Source organism: Equus asinus, chromosome 21 (assembly GCF_041296235.1).
Source record: "Equus asinus isolate D_3611 breed Donkey chromosome 21, EquAss-T2T_v2, whole genome shotgun sequence".
Taxonomy (NCBI): Eukaryota; Metazoa; Chordata; class Mammalia; order Perissodactyla; family Equidae; genus Equus; species Equus asinus.
The window spans coordinates 87,827,502-87,841,432 of record NC_091810.1 but is presented as its reverse complement, the minus strand read 5'-3'; the positions used below and the strand labels follow the sequence as shown (position 1 = coordinate 87,841,432).

The 13,931-nt window shown below is 37.4% G+C and overlaps 1 protein-coding gene across 22 annotated transcripts in view; it reads left to right on the top strand.

Moving 5' to 3' along the window:
• Positions 1 to 13,931, top strand: part of TFDP2 (transcription factor Dp-2) — a 173,226-nt gene that overhangs the window by 5,443 nt on the left and 153,852 nt on the right. The window lies entirely within an intron of this gene.

Below are 13,931 nucleotides of genomic sequence, written 5' to 3'. Positions count from 1 at the left end.
TTCCTTCTGTGCTGGACTACAGTAAGCTTCCTGTTGACCTTGCTTCTTCCAGTCTTTTTCTCTCTCCAATCCTTAAGCATTGTAGCCAGAGTCACCTTTGTTTTAAAAATGCATGTATCTCAGGCTGGCCCTGTGGCTGAGTGCTTAAGTCGGCACTTTCCGCTTCGGTGGCCCAGGGTTTCACAGGTTCGGATCCTGCGCGCGGACATGGCACTGCTCATCAGGCCATGCTGAGGCGGCGTCCCACATGGCACAACCAGAGGCACTCACAGCTAGAATATACAGCTACGTACAGCGGCGCGGGGGGACTTTGGAGAGGAGAAGAAGAAAAAAAAGAAGATCGGCAACAGTTGTTAGCTCAGGTGCCAATCTTTTAAAAAAAAAACAAAGACCCTGGAGGTCCATCCAATTAAAAAAAAATACATGTATCTCTTTGAAGTCTTTTTCTTCCTCATTGGAATAATCTGTAAGGATCTAATTAGATTTTTATTTTTGAGTACTTTCCAGCTCCCTTATTCTGTTTTCTGTTTAGTATCCTTTCATTTTTTAAATTTTATTTTTTTCCTTTTAAAGATTGGCACCTGAGCTAACATCTGTTGCCAATCTTCTTCTTTTTTCTTCTTCTTCTCCCCAAAGCCCCCCAGTACATAGTTGTGTGTTCTAGCTGTAGGTCCTTCTGAAGGAGAACGTGCGAACTTAACCACTCGACCATGGGGTCAGCCCCTACTATCCTTTTAAATTCAAGCCTTTTTTTTTTTTCACCTTCGTTATTCGTAGGGATAATATAAACCATCAGCCAGATAGTAGGCACAGAGAAATGGTGACTCCCCAACAGCTGGTCTTTGTGTGGGTCACTCAGCAGACAGACATGCAGTGCTTACTATGTATGGGGCACTGAGTTGACAAAGGGGCATGACCTAGCCTCCCTCGGCCCTTCAAGAATTCTAAGTGCGGGGAAAGATAGAATAGGGGAAAGTAGTTTGGAGAAGCCAAAAATCTTTTTTTTTAATACTCAAAAGCATAATAAGTTTATTTAACAGATTCTATTTTACTTTAAAAAGAGCCAAGTATGTTGTTATTGAAGAATAATTTGTTAAAGTGACCAGTTCAGTTCTATTTAAGTTAAATCAAATTGTAAAATAACAAGCCTATAAATGTAAAAAATAATATGTATTTAAAACTGCCAAAATGAGATGTTTCATCAAAACCGGAAGCATGGACTTCTCTTTTACAGTCCACTTGAGAGTGGACAATTGAAAAATCAGTCTGTAAGGTTTTCCTCCACAGCATCCTTGAAATTGTGGTGGGGATAAAAACTACCTGTAAAAGAGAAGGATTTATTAAATACTACTCAAAGGAGAGAGAGATTGATAAGCAGTTGCTATAAGAACATATACAACTAAAAAATGACAGTCAATGAAATGATTTCTAGATTAATAAAAGTTTTGGAAAACTGAAATAATTCTGCACTAATTGATACATTTTTAGTTGTAAAGTCTTTACAAGTAGGAAAATTTTGTGAGCATAGTGATGATGTATTTCTAAGTTGAACAAATCAGTATTCAAACGTAACAGAATACATTACCTGTATAAGAATTCTAAGAAACATAAACTGAAAATCTGTGTGAAAAATTCCATCATTATGTATGAAAAGTATAGAATACTTGGTGATGTTAACGTTCTGCCTGCAATTTTGCCATTAAGTTTATACTATCCAAGACATTATACTATATCACAGTTGATGTAAAAATAATTACTAAACATAGATCTTTAAAGAAAATAATTTGTGGAGGATTAACAATAGTGGTCAGAAAAACTGTTTTAGAAAGGTTTTCTAAGAATACTGAACTGTTTTTGATCTTGAAAGACTTATTTGAAAATCTTTTAAATAGGTAGTGTTTCGGATAGACTTTCATGGGTGGGAAAGGGAGGATAAGGGCAGCTTACATTCTTATCTAATAAAAACCAATTACAGTATAAATTCCTTGATTATTTTATGGAAAAAGAATCACAAGTCTTATTGATTTCTTGAAGTCTTTGTACTGTCATAATAAAAACTTCAGACAATTAAGATAACTTATTAAGCTTATTTCAGAATTGCAAAAATGAAAAAGCAAAAGGCAAAAGAGAATCATCTGATTTCAATCAAAGTACCAAAATGCTAATCATTATTCAGAGTTTTTTTTTTTTGATGAAGCATTTAGTAAAGCTCAGGGATAACTGGAGTAGAGGCAACTGTTTAAATTTCAGATATAAGAATTTCATGGTTCCCATTGAGATGTTTTGCTTCTTCGAGTTTTAGCTTTTCAAAACTGGAAGTCAGCAAAGCAGCTATGAATAAGCAGGATTACTGTGGATACAAGTAATGCAAAAACATTGTCTAAGAAAAATTCAGTACTGAAATTAATTCAGTACTGTCAATGAGTTATTTTAAACCTAGAAAATGCTGTAGCATACATTTCCATTCGGGGGTACCAGTATTTATTTAGGTGTTCACAGATGTTGGAGTCTTTCCTAATTCATATCAGAATGATTTAGGTCTATTAGAAGTAATAACTTCTTCCAGTGACCTTAGCAAATTTGAGCAAAGACTTGCTGACTTAATTAGTAAACTAGTTAATTGCAATGTGAAAGTGACTAAATGTTTTTTATTAATGAGCTCTCTCTGAAAGAACTAAAAAAAGTATTCCTTCTTCCCAAGCCACATTATTTTCTTTTATTGTTATTGTATCAGATCCATTACTATTCTTTGGATAATCTGGACTATCAGATACTACAACTCTAAAAAAGATCTGTTCTGCGTTATTAGTTTCCTAGTTGAAGTTATGCTCTGGGGAAAGAGTTCCAGACAGTTGAATTTCCTCTCTTGACATTAAGTGAAATTTCAAGAAACTGAAATAGTAAGCAAAAGCATGTGAAACTAATGCTAAGGAAAAGACTTTTTTTTTTTTTTAGTGAGGAAGATTGGCCTTGAGCTAACATCTGTACCAATCTTCCTCCACATTGCACGTGGGATGCTGCCACAACATGGCTTGACAAGTGGTGTGTAGGTCCACGCCCAGGATCCAAACCTGTGAACTCCCGGCCACCCAAGGAGAGCACAGAAACTTAATCACTATGCCACTGGGCTGGCTCCAGGAAAAGACTTTTTAGAAAGGGGTCACTATGTAAAAACCCTTCTTCCCCATAACAGAAAAAAATTCCAAGAGAGATATCATAGTAGGTAAAGAAAATAAGAGGTTCTATTAATATAAGCAGCTCATTAACAAAAGCGAAATCCTGTTTACAATAAGGCTGTTCTTCCTGTAACCTGCGAAATGTAAAAGACCACAGCATATTTTCTAGGATTAAGTAAGAAAATAAAGATCCATAATCTGAGTACTTTGTATTCAGTCTGAATTTCTAATGGCTTACTTTACGCAATACCTGCTGTGTGATAAGGATCTTATTTAATCCTCCCCAAAAGTGTATAAGATAGGCTTTCTTTTCTTTCCTTTTATAGCTAAAGGACACAAGTAGCTTCAGTGGGATCAGAAAGACAGCAGTGGCAGAGCTGGGGCTCAGAAGTGAGTCTCTATGACTGTCGTGTTAGCCATTCTACCCTGGATCTTCAGCGTTCGTGCAAGAACCCAACAATCTTTACAGATGCTTCTTAGTTGGGTCTTTCCAGTATAATTTCTGCTTTTTCTAGAGGGTGGTGAAGTCATTCAAATATAAGTGAGTGATTTGAAAATTAGCTATTGTTTATGTTTGATCATCCTTTCACCAGCGTCACTGTTTACTGTAATCTTAAAAATAGACTATTTTTGTGTAATGTATGTGGTATCTTAAATTCGAGTGTATTTCAGTTAACTGGTTAAATCATGACTATAAGACGTGTGAATCTGTTATACTGACTTGTTTACTGTGAATAGAAACAAGCACATTCTGAGATGAGACGTTAACCTAACTTCTTTGTAATATAAATGTTTTAATTTTATTGTAAGGCCTATATTATGTGCTACACATCCTTTTGGCTTGTTCAAAAATTAAATATACGTAGGGTAAAGGAAAACATGGGTATAATGAAATGATGTAAAATCTTAAAGTTGGGATGACAAAAGAGAAAAAAGCTAAAAGTGTTCCAAAAAGTAAGAAGAATAAAGATATAGCAAATAATAGTGGCAGTGTTTACGGTCAGTCAAAGAGCAGGAGTACCATGTATTTCATAGGCAAAGATGCTGTGGCTCATGATGTGGTTATCAACAGCGGTCGGGGTGTGTCTGTTCAATTGAACATGCAACCAGAAAATAAGTGTATTTGAAAATAAGAATGATAGTACATGTCTTTTCATCTAAGTAGAAAATAAAGCACAAAAGGCTTTTCACTTTACCTTTAACTCTAGGTATAGATTGAAGTATTCTGAGAAACTACTGAAGAGAGCTCACACTGGCGCACTCTCTCTCAGTGTCAGAAGCCTCTGACTTATTTCATACTTCTTCCTGTTTGTGTAAAATTCACTCCAGTATTTCACTCTGGAAAGAAACAATTTGAGTCAGATTGGCTTTGAATGAAAACAGAGAACTATTACCTTAATTTGACTTACTAATTTTTGAAAACCTTTTTCTGATTGTTTTTTGTCATCTTAACTACCTCAGGGGTAGAGTAATTCTTAGCCCACCAGTTGTTATTTATTAGGCTTCCTGTAACAATAGGCAGAATATGAAGCAATTTTTCCCATTGTGTCTAATAGCAACTTTGTAGAATTTTGCATAATTAATCTACATCTATCTTAAGTAACCAATCTGTTTGGTGAAATTTTTATGCCCGGTATTGTAAGCTCGCACAGTGTACGTTTTCTAGTGCCTGCTGTGTGTGAATCTTACTGTGTCTGATTGTTCCTGGTGCCACTCCCTGTTTATCTACTTTTGGTCTTATCTCTTGGCTGTCTTGCACAAATCCCACATTTCCTCAAGAGTGGTGTGGGAGATGAAGTGCTAAGGATGAGAAAGTAAAGTAGGCCAGTTGTGTTTTCTGGATTCTTCTGCGCCTGGGGTCTCAGGGTTGCCTTTTGACTTCTATTTTAGTATTCGGCTGCTATCAATTTTAAACTTTTCTAAAAGAAAGGTCTTCCTCATATTTTTAGTCTCACTTTCCATAGGTAAAATCATGTTTAAAAAAATGCCTTTTATTGAAAGATGATAGATTTTAAAAGTTGTGCTTAGTTTTTACTAACTAAATAACATCTGTGTAACCACATCCTAGATCTAGAAACAGACCATTACCAGCACCCTGGTGTTCCTTTCCGGTCATGAACTCCTCTTCCCCAAGGGAACGATCCTGACTTCTAACAGCGTGAATTAGTAACACCACCTTTAACGATATATACTTTTAGTTCTTTTTTTTTTTTTTTGAGGAAGATTAGCCCTGAGCTAACCTCTGCCACCAATCCTTCTCTTTTTGCTGAGGAAGACTGGCCCTGAGCTAACATCCATGCCCATCTTCCTCTATTTTATATGTGGAATGCCTACCACAGCATGGTTTGCCAAACGGTGCCATGTCCGCACCCAGGATCCGAACCAGCGAACCCTGGGCCACTGAAGTGGAACATGTACACTTTACCGCTGCGCCACTGGGCCGGCCCCTCCTTTTAGTGTTTTTGATGGTTATCACTCTTATTGGTATAATTATTGCTTTAGTTCTTTGTTAAACTTCTTATTTTGAACTAATTTAGACTTCTAGGAAAGTTGCAAAAGTTGTACAAAGAGTTGAATTATATCCTTCAGCCCATTTCCCCTAATGTTAACATTTTACGTAACCATAGTATAATTATCAAGAGCACAAAATTAACATTGGTACAATATTATTAACTAAACTACAGACCTTATTTGAATTTCACCAATTTTTTCACTAATGACGCTTTTCTGTTCCGGGATCCTATCTAGGGTCCTACATTGCATTTAGTTGTTATTTCTCCTTAGTCATCTCGCTGCTCTAACAGCCTTCAGTTTTTCTTTGTTACGTGACCTTGATACTTTTGAAGAGTACTGATCGTATATTTTTCAGAACATCCCTCTATTTGGGTTTGTCCAGTGTTGTCTCATGAGTACAGAGCGGTTATGCATTTTTGGTAAAAATACCACAATGAAGGATGTTGTGTCTTTCTGTTTTTCACAGGGCATCATATTGAGGGGTTCATTGTGTTGTTATGTTTTATCATTGGTGATGTTTACCTTTTTCACTTGGTTAAGTTGATGCCTGCCTGGCTTCCTTTGTTACATACAGATCTTTAAGCCTTTTGGAGTTTGTTCTTGTGTATGGTATGAGATATGGGTCTGATTTTGCCTTGTTCAAAATGACTACCCAGCGCCATTTATTAAAAAGTCCATCTTTACAAGGAAGTGAAAGACCTATACAACGAAAACGACAAGGGTTTCCTGAAAGAAATTGATGACGACGTAAAGAGATGGAAAGACATTCCATGCACATGGATTGGAAGAATAAACATAGTTAAAATGTCTATACTACCTGAAGCAATCTACAGAGTCAGCGCTATCCCAATCAGAATCCCAATGACATTCTTTACAGAAATTGAACAAAGAATCCTAAAATTCATATGGGGCAACAAAAGACCCCGAATTGCTAAAGCTGTCCTGAGAAAGAACAACAAAGCTGGAGGCATCACAATCCCTGACTTCAAAGCATACTACAAAGCTACAATAATCAAAACAGCATGGTACTGGTACAAAAACAGTGCACAGATCAATGGAACAGAATTGAAAGCCCAGAAATAGAACCACACATCTATGGACAACTAATCTTTGACAAAGGAGCTGAGGGCCTACCATGGAGAAAAGAAAGTCTCTTCAACAAATGGTACTGGGAAAACTGGAAAGCCACATGTAAAAGAATGAAAACAGAACATTCTTTTTCACCATTCACAAAAATAAACTCAAAATGGATCAAAGATCTAAAGATTAGACCTAAAACAATAAGTCTTCTAGAAGAGAATATAGGCAGTACACTCTTTGACATCAGTATCAAAAGGGTCTTTTCGGACACCATAACTCCCCAGACGAGGGAAACAATAGAAAGAATTAACAAATGAGACTTCATCAGACTAAAGAGCTTCTTCAAGGCAAGGGAAAACAGGATTGAAACAAAAAAACAACCCACTAGTTGGGAAAAAATATTTACAAGTTATTTATCCGACAAAGGGTTAATCTCCATAATATATAAAGAACTCACACAGCTCAACAATAAAAAATCAAACAACCCAATTACAAAATGGGCAGGGGACATGAACAGACATTTCTCCAAAGAAGATATACGGATGGCCAATAGACACATGAAAAGATGCTCATCATCACTAATCATCAGGGAAATGCAAATCAAAACTACACTAAGATATCACCTTATACCTGTTAGAATGGCAAAAATAACCAAAACAAAAAGTGACAAATGTTGGAGAGGTCCTGGAGAAAAAGGAACACTCATACACTGTTGGTGGGAATGCAAACTAGTGCAGCCACTATGGAAAACAGTATGGAGATTTCTCAAAAAATTAAAAATAGAAATACCATATGACCCAGCCATCCCAATACTGGGTATCTATCCAAAGAACCTGAAATCAGCAATTCCAAAAGTCCCATGCACCCCTATGTTCATTGCAGCATTATTTACAATAGCCAAGACGTGGAAGCGACTAAGTGCCCATCAACTGATGATTGGATAAAGACATGGTATGTATACACAATGGAGTACTACTCAGACATAAAAAAAAACAAAATCGTCCCATTCACAACAACATGGATGGACCTTGAAGGTATTATGTTAAGTGAGATAAGCCAGACAGAGAAAGACGAACTCTGTATGACTCCACTCATAGGTGGAAGTTAAACATACACACACACACACACACAATCCATCTTTTCAGGGCCAGCCCCACGGCCTAGTGGTTGAGTTCGGCGTGCTCCACTTTGGCAGACCGGGTTCCTGGGTTTGGATCCCAGGTGCAGACCTACACCACTCGACAGCCATGCTGTGGTGGCATTCCACATATAAAGTAGAAGAGGATTGGCACAGATGTTAGCTCAGGGCTAATCTTCCTCAAGCAGAAAAAAAAAAGTCCATCTTTTCAATTGATACAGAAAAGCTTTTGACAAAATTCAGCACCTCTTCATGATAAAAATACTAAACAAACTGGGAGTAGGAGGAAACTACCTTAACATGATAAAGACCATTTATGAAAAGTCCACAGCTAACATCTTACTCAATGGTGAGTGACTGAAAGCTTTTCTTCCAAGTTCAGAAACAAGACAAGGACATCTGCATTCACCACTCCTGTTTAACGTAGTACTGGAAGTCCTGGTTGGAGCAATCAGGCAAGAAAAATAAAAGGCCCCTATGTTAGAAAGAAAGGAACAAAATTATCTCTGTTTACAGACAATGTGATCTCGTATGTAAAAATCTTGAAGATTCTACACACACAAACCTATTTAAACTAATAAACAGGGCAGCCCTGTGGCCGAGAGGTTACGTCCACGCACTCTGCTTCAGCAGCCCAGGGTTTTGCCATTTCCAACCCTGGGCAGGGACCTAGCACCGCTCATCAAGCCTTGCTGAGGTAGCATCCCACATGCCACAACTAGAAGGACCTGCAACTAGAATATACAACTATGTACTGTGGGGCTTTGAGGAGAAGAAGAAGAAGAAGAAAAAAACTTGGCAACAGATGTTAGCTCAGGGCCAGTCTTAAAGAAAAAAGCAACTAATAAACAAATTCAATGAAGTTGCAGGAAAAAAAAGTCAACACACAAAAATCAGTTGCATTTCTATTCACTAACATAATGAACAATCCAAAAAAGAAATTAAGAAAACAGTTCCTTTTAGGATTGCATGAAAAAGAATAAAATACTTGGGAATAAAGTTAACCAAGGTACTCTGGTACACACGAAGCCCTGGTACACTGAAAACTATAAAACATTACTGAGAGAAATTAAAGCAGGGACACAAATAAATGGACAAACTGTGTTAATGGATTGGAAAATTTAGCAGTGTGAAAATGTCAGTACTACATAAAGTGATCTACAGATTCAGTGCAATCCTTATCAAAATCCCAATGATTGTTTTTTCAGAAATAGAAAAATCTGTCCTAAAATTCATATAGAATCTCAAGGGACCCTGAAAAGCCAAAACAATCTTGAAAGAGAAGAACAAAGGTGGAGGACTCATGCTTCCCGATTTCAGTGCTTATTACAAAGCTACAGTAGTCAAACCGGTGGTATTAGAATAAAGACAGACATATAACTCAGTAGAATACAATAACCCAGAATAAACCTTTGCATATATGGGCAAATGATTTTTGACAAGGGTGCCAAGACCATTTGATGGGGAAAGGACAGGCTTTGCAACAAATGATGTTGGGGAAGAAACTTCATGATGTTGGGTTTGAAGTGCTGTCTTTTTTTTCTTTTGTTGCTTGTACCTTTGGTGTCATTCTCTGCCTGTTCTTAAGATCTCTTTACTTTCAGTGTTTTGCTGTATCTGGGTGAAGTTTTTTCCTTTTCTTTTTTTAATTGGAGGTCATTGTGTATCTGAATCTGAGAATTTTTAGGAGGTCCTTTTTCCCCTAGTTTCCAGAATCTGGAGCTAGAGACATTTTCTTGTCTTTTCTTTACTGGTGGTTGGTTTTCCCCTCCCGAGTCCATCCTTTCATTGAGAATGTTTTAAAGGGAGTGGAAGCCTGAGTTCCAACTCTTTACCTCATGTGGTTCCTGAGGCTTTGTCTCTTGTCACTTTAAGGCCATCAAAAGCCAAAAGTTTTGGTTATTTATATTGACATGACAGCTGAAAATTTTGTTTTCTTGTGAGCTCAGCATTTGAAAGATTATTTTTTTTTAATTTACCCAACATTTCTAGATGTTTAGTTAAGGTGAAGTTTACAGATCATTTAGTTTACTATGTTGCCAGAAACAAGTGTCATTCTTTTGGTATAATTGCTTTCCTTTTTTTCCTCTTTTCCTTTTCTGGGATTCCTGTTTAGTTGGACATTCTGGATTGGTGTTCTGATCTTTTTCATTTTTTAGAAAACTTTTTGTTCTACTTTGTGGGAGATTTCCTCCTCTTCCTTTGCTTGCTTTCTCTCTCCCCCTTCCTTCTTTCTTTCCTTTGTTCTGTTTATTAATTTTGTCTACTGCTTTGTTAATTTGGTTTCTTCATTTCCTGATAGAGGCTTTCCTCAGTGGTCCAGTGATCTTTGGCCATCTGTTCATCTGTTCATATTAAAGAGTGAGGCAGCAAAAAGCTGAGTAAAAACTCTGTCCACCAGGAGTTGTTAGCTGCAGATCTCAACAGAGCGTGATTGAATGATTGTAGGTCTTGTTTCTCGGGTCAGCTTCCCCATGGAGGAGTCTCCTAGTCTGCTGCCTGATCAGCCTGTGTTCTGGAAGGCTGACTGGGGAAAAAGGGCTGGGGTCACTGTTCAGCTTGTGAATCTTCGTTGAATCTCTTGGTGGTATGATGTGACACACAACCCTTGTGGGTACCTGGTTTCTACATCCTGTCTGGTTTAGTGTCTTGAGAAGGTAAACCACTTGTCTCTTGCTGGGGTGCAGGAGAGGCAGTTTCTTGACTACATGGTAAGGCTTCTGGGTGAAAACTGTTCCTTATTCAGACTTTCAACCAGTATTCCTGTTTTCAGTCCCAACCCAGACCCCATCTTCAGATTCTTAAGCCTTTCTCTTGTGCTTGCTTCTTAGTGTTTTGTACCCTCACCCACCCTCACACACATAGGTTTGGCTTGTTCTGTTTTACCAAGCCGATTACTGTTCAGCAATCCTCTATCCAGCTTCAAAAAACTATTAATGTCTCTCATCAGCTGTTGTCTCCTTTCATGTTATATATGTATGTATATGTTTTTTGATGGGTTTATCCTTTTTTAGTCCTTTAGCATAATTTTAGTGTAGTTTCAGGAGATTTATATCCATAAATCTGTGTGATTGTATATAACAAAAAGAGCCTTGTAATACATTTTGATTATGTTATAGTCACTTAAAAATGGTATTGTTATAAATTCAAGAGTTTCTGTCTTCCTTTTCCACTAATATATTTATTTCAGTTTCATAGCATAGGTGAAGAGTAGAAGGATAGGTGAACATAGGAGGGGATGCAGGAGGGCGACAAGAGCGAGATGTGAAGAAGAAGAGAAACAAGTTTGTTAATAAGAGGGATGAGGGGCTTCCAGATCGGTACCAGAGAGACTTTAATGAAGTAATATCGCCATCTTCTGGCTTTTTAATGATTTATTTATTTATTTTAAAGATTTTTAAAATTTTCCTTTTTCTTCCCAAAGCCCTTCGGTAGGTACATAGTTGTGTATTTTCAGTTGTGGGTCCTTCTAGTTGTGGCATGTGGGACGCCGCCTCAGTGTGGCTTGATGAGCGGTGCTGTGTCCGTTCCCAGGATTCGAACCGATGAAACCCTGGGCCGCTGAAGCAGAGTGGGCGAACATAACCACTGGGCCACGGGGCCGGCCCCTCTTCTGGCTTTTTAAAGTGGTTTTTGTAATTTTACCTGGGAATCTCACATGTAGCTAACTTGCATTATGTGTCGGATTTACTAAGCAAGTTCTCTATCCTATTGTAGAGAAAGACTTTCCTTTTCTTTTTGTGAGGAAGATTAGCCCTGAGCTAACATCTCTGCCAATCCTCCTCTTTTTTGCTGAGGAAGGCTGGCCCTGAGCTAACATCCGTGCCCATCTTCCTCTACTTTATATGTGGGGTGCCTGCCACAGCATGGGCTGCCAAGCAGTGCCATGTCAGCACCCAGGATCCGAACCTGTGAACCCCTGGACAGCCAAAGCGGAACGTGCTCACTTAACCACTGCACCACCGGCTGGCCTTGCTTCTTTTTTTTTTTTTTTAAAGATTGGCACCTGAGCTAACAACTGTTGCCAATTTCTTTTTTTTTTTTTTTGCTGCTCTTTCTCCCCAGATTCCCCCAGTACATAGTTGTATATCTTAGTTGCAGGTCCTTCTAGTTGTGGCGAGAAAGATTTTTCTTTACACAGGGTTTGATTACAATGTAATAATTATGTCTTTTCAAGCTCCCTAGGAGAGGAGTCTGTCTAAGATATTACAAAAACCACACCTTGTCTCTCTAGCTCAGATGATTATTTCTTATATGTATTGCAAAAACAGAAGTATTGTTTCTGTGTAAAAGAAAATACAGAATTAAAAAAATTGTTGGTGTGTAATATAGGTAGTTTGAGTTCCTCGTATAAAATACAAAATGTCCAGAGGGTTTAAGTAGTTCATCCTACTGTTCCATTAAAGTTAATCAAAGAAAAGAAAAGAAACGTGATCTTTCCACTCTTTGCTGTATATCCAGCCAGTTCCTTTGCCTCGAAGTTAGTCGTCTTACACAAGTGCTAGTATGCCACGCACACTTCTCTATAACTTGCTGCTTTTCACGGGACAGTTTATATTGGAGGTCATTCCGTATCAGTACACAATGAGCTCCCTCATTTCATTTCTTTTTTTAGGCCATGGTTTATTTAACCAGCCTACTATTGGTAAACAGTTAGAGTTTTTCTTATCTTTTGCTGTAAAAATGAAACCATAGCGAGTATCCTCATATATATCTGGTTTCACGTGACTGTATAGAAAAAACTCATAGGATATGTGCATTTATAATTTTCATAGATATGGTGAGGTTACCCTCTATAAAGAGTGTACCTGTGTATTCTACCACCAGCAAAGTGTGAGAAAGTCTGTTTTCCCTTCTCCTTCTCAATGCAGTGTACCGATATCGGTACTTTTGATCTTGTATATTACAACTTTATTGTGTATTTCTCTTATGAGAGTGGTTGAACATACTTTTTTATGTTTAAAAGCCGTTTTTGTTTTCTGTTATATATCCTTTCCCCATTTTTCTTTAGACTCTTGGTGTTCTTTTTATTTATAGGAGCTTTCATAGGCTAGAAATGAAGTCTTTTTCTGTAGTGTGAATTGCAAATACTTCTTTCCAGTAGGTTTTTCTTATGACTTGCATTGTGGTGGTTTCCTTAAATGCTATCTATATATATAGACATGTTTTGTACGCATATCAGTTTTTTCCTTTGATGTCTTCTGGATTTGGGTTCATATTTAGAAAAGGTTTTCACACACAGAGATTAAAAAATCTAACTCCCATGTTTTCTTATAGTACCTAGAAAATTGCATTGAATTCTTTGATCCATCTGGAATTTATTTTGAATGAGGTGTAAATTATGGCTCCAGTTAACTTTTTTTCAGATGGGTACTGAGTTGTCACTTATCCCAATGTGACTTATTGAATAATCCACCTAAACCATTTATACCCCACTGATTTGAAGTGTCAACTTTGATACATAGTACTAAATTTCTCTATAGACTTGGGTCTGTTCTTGGAGTATTTTTTCTGGTCCGTCAATCTATATGCTTTTTCATTTACAGTGTGTAGTATTTTAATTATTGTAACTTTATAGCTTGTTTTAATAATTGGTTGGGGCTAATCCTTACTCTATATTTCTAGTATTTGTATAAATATTCTTGCTTTTATTTTTCCTTAGAAACATTTTTTTGCTTATCCTTTATTTTCTGTCCATTAAAGAAAAAAAATTTTTATTGTGGTAAAATACACATAACAGAATTTACCACTTTAGCCATTTTTTTTTAAGATTTAATTTTTCCTTTTTCTCCCAAAGGCCCCCAGTACATAGTTGTGTGTTTTTAGTTGTGGGTCCTTCTAGTTGTGGCATGTGGGATGCCGCCTCAGCATGGCTTGATGAGCAGTGCTGTGTCCACGCCCAGGATTTGAACCCACGAGACCCTGGGGCGCTGAAGCGGAGCGTGTGAATTTAACCACTCAGCCACGAGGCCAGCCCCTCACTTTAACCATTTTTAAATGTACAGTTCTTCGGTGGCATTAAG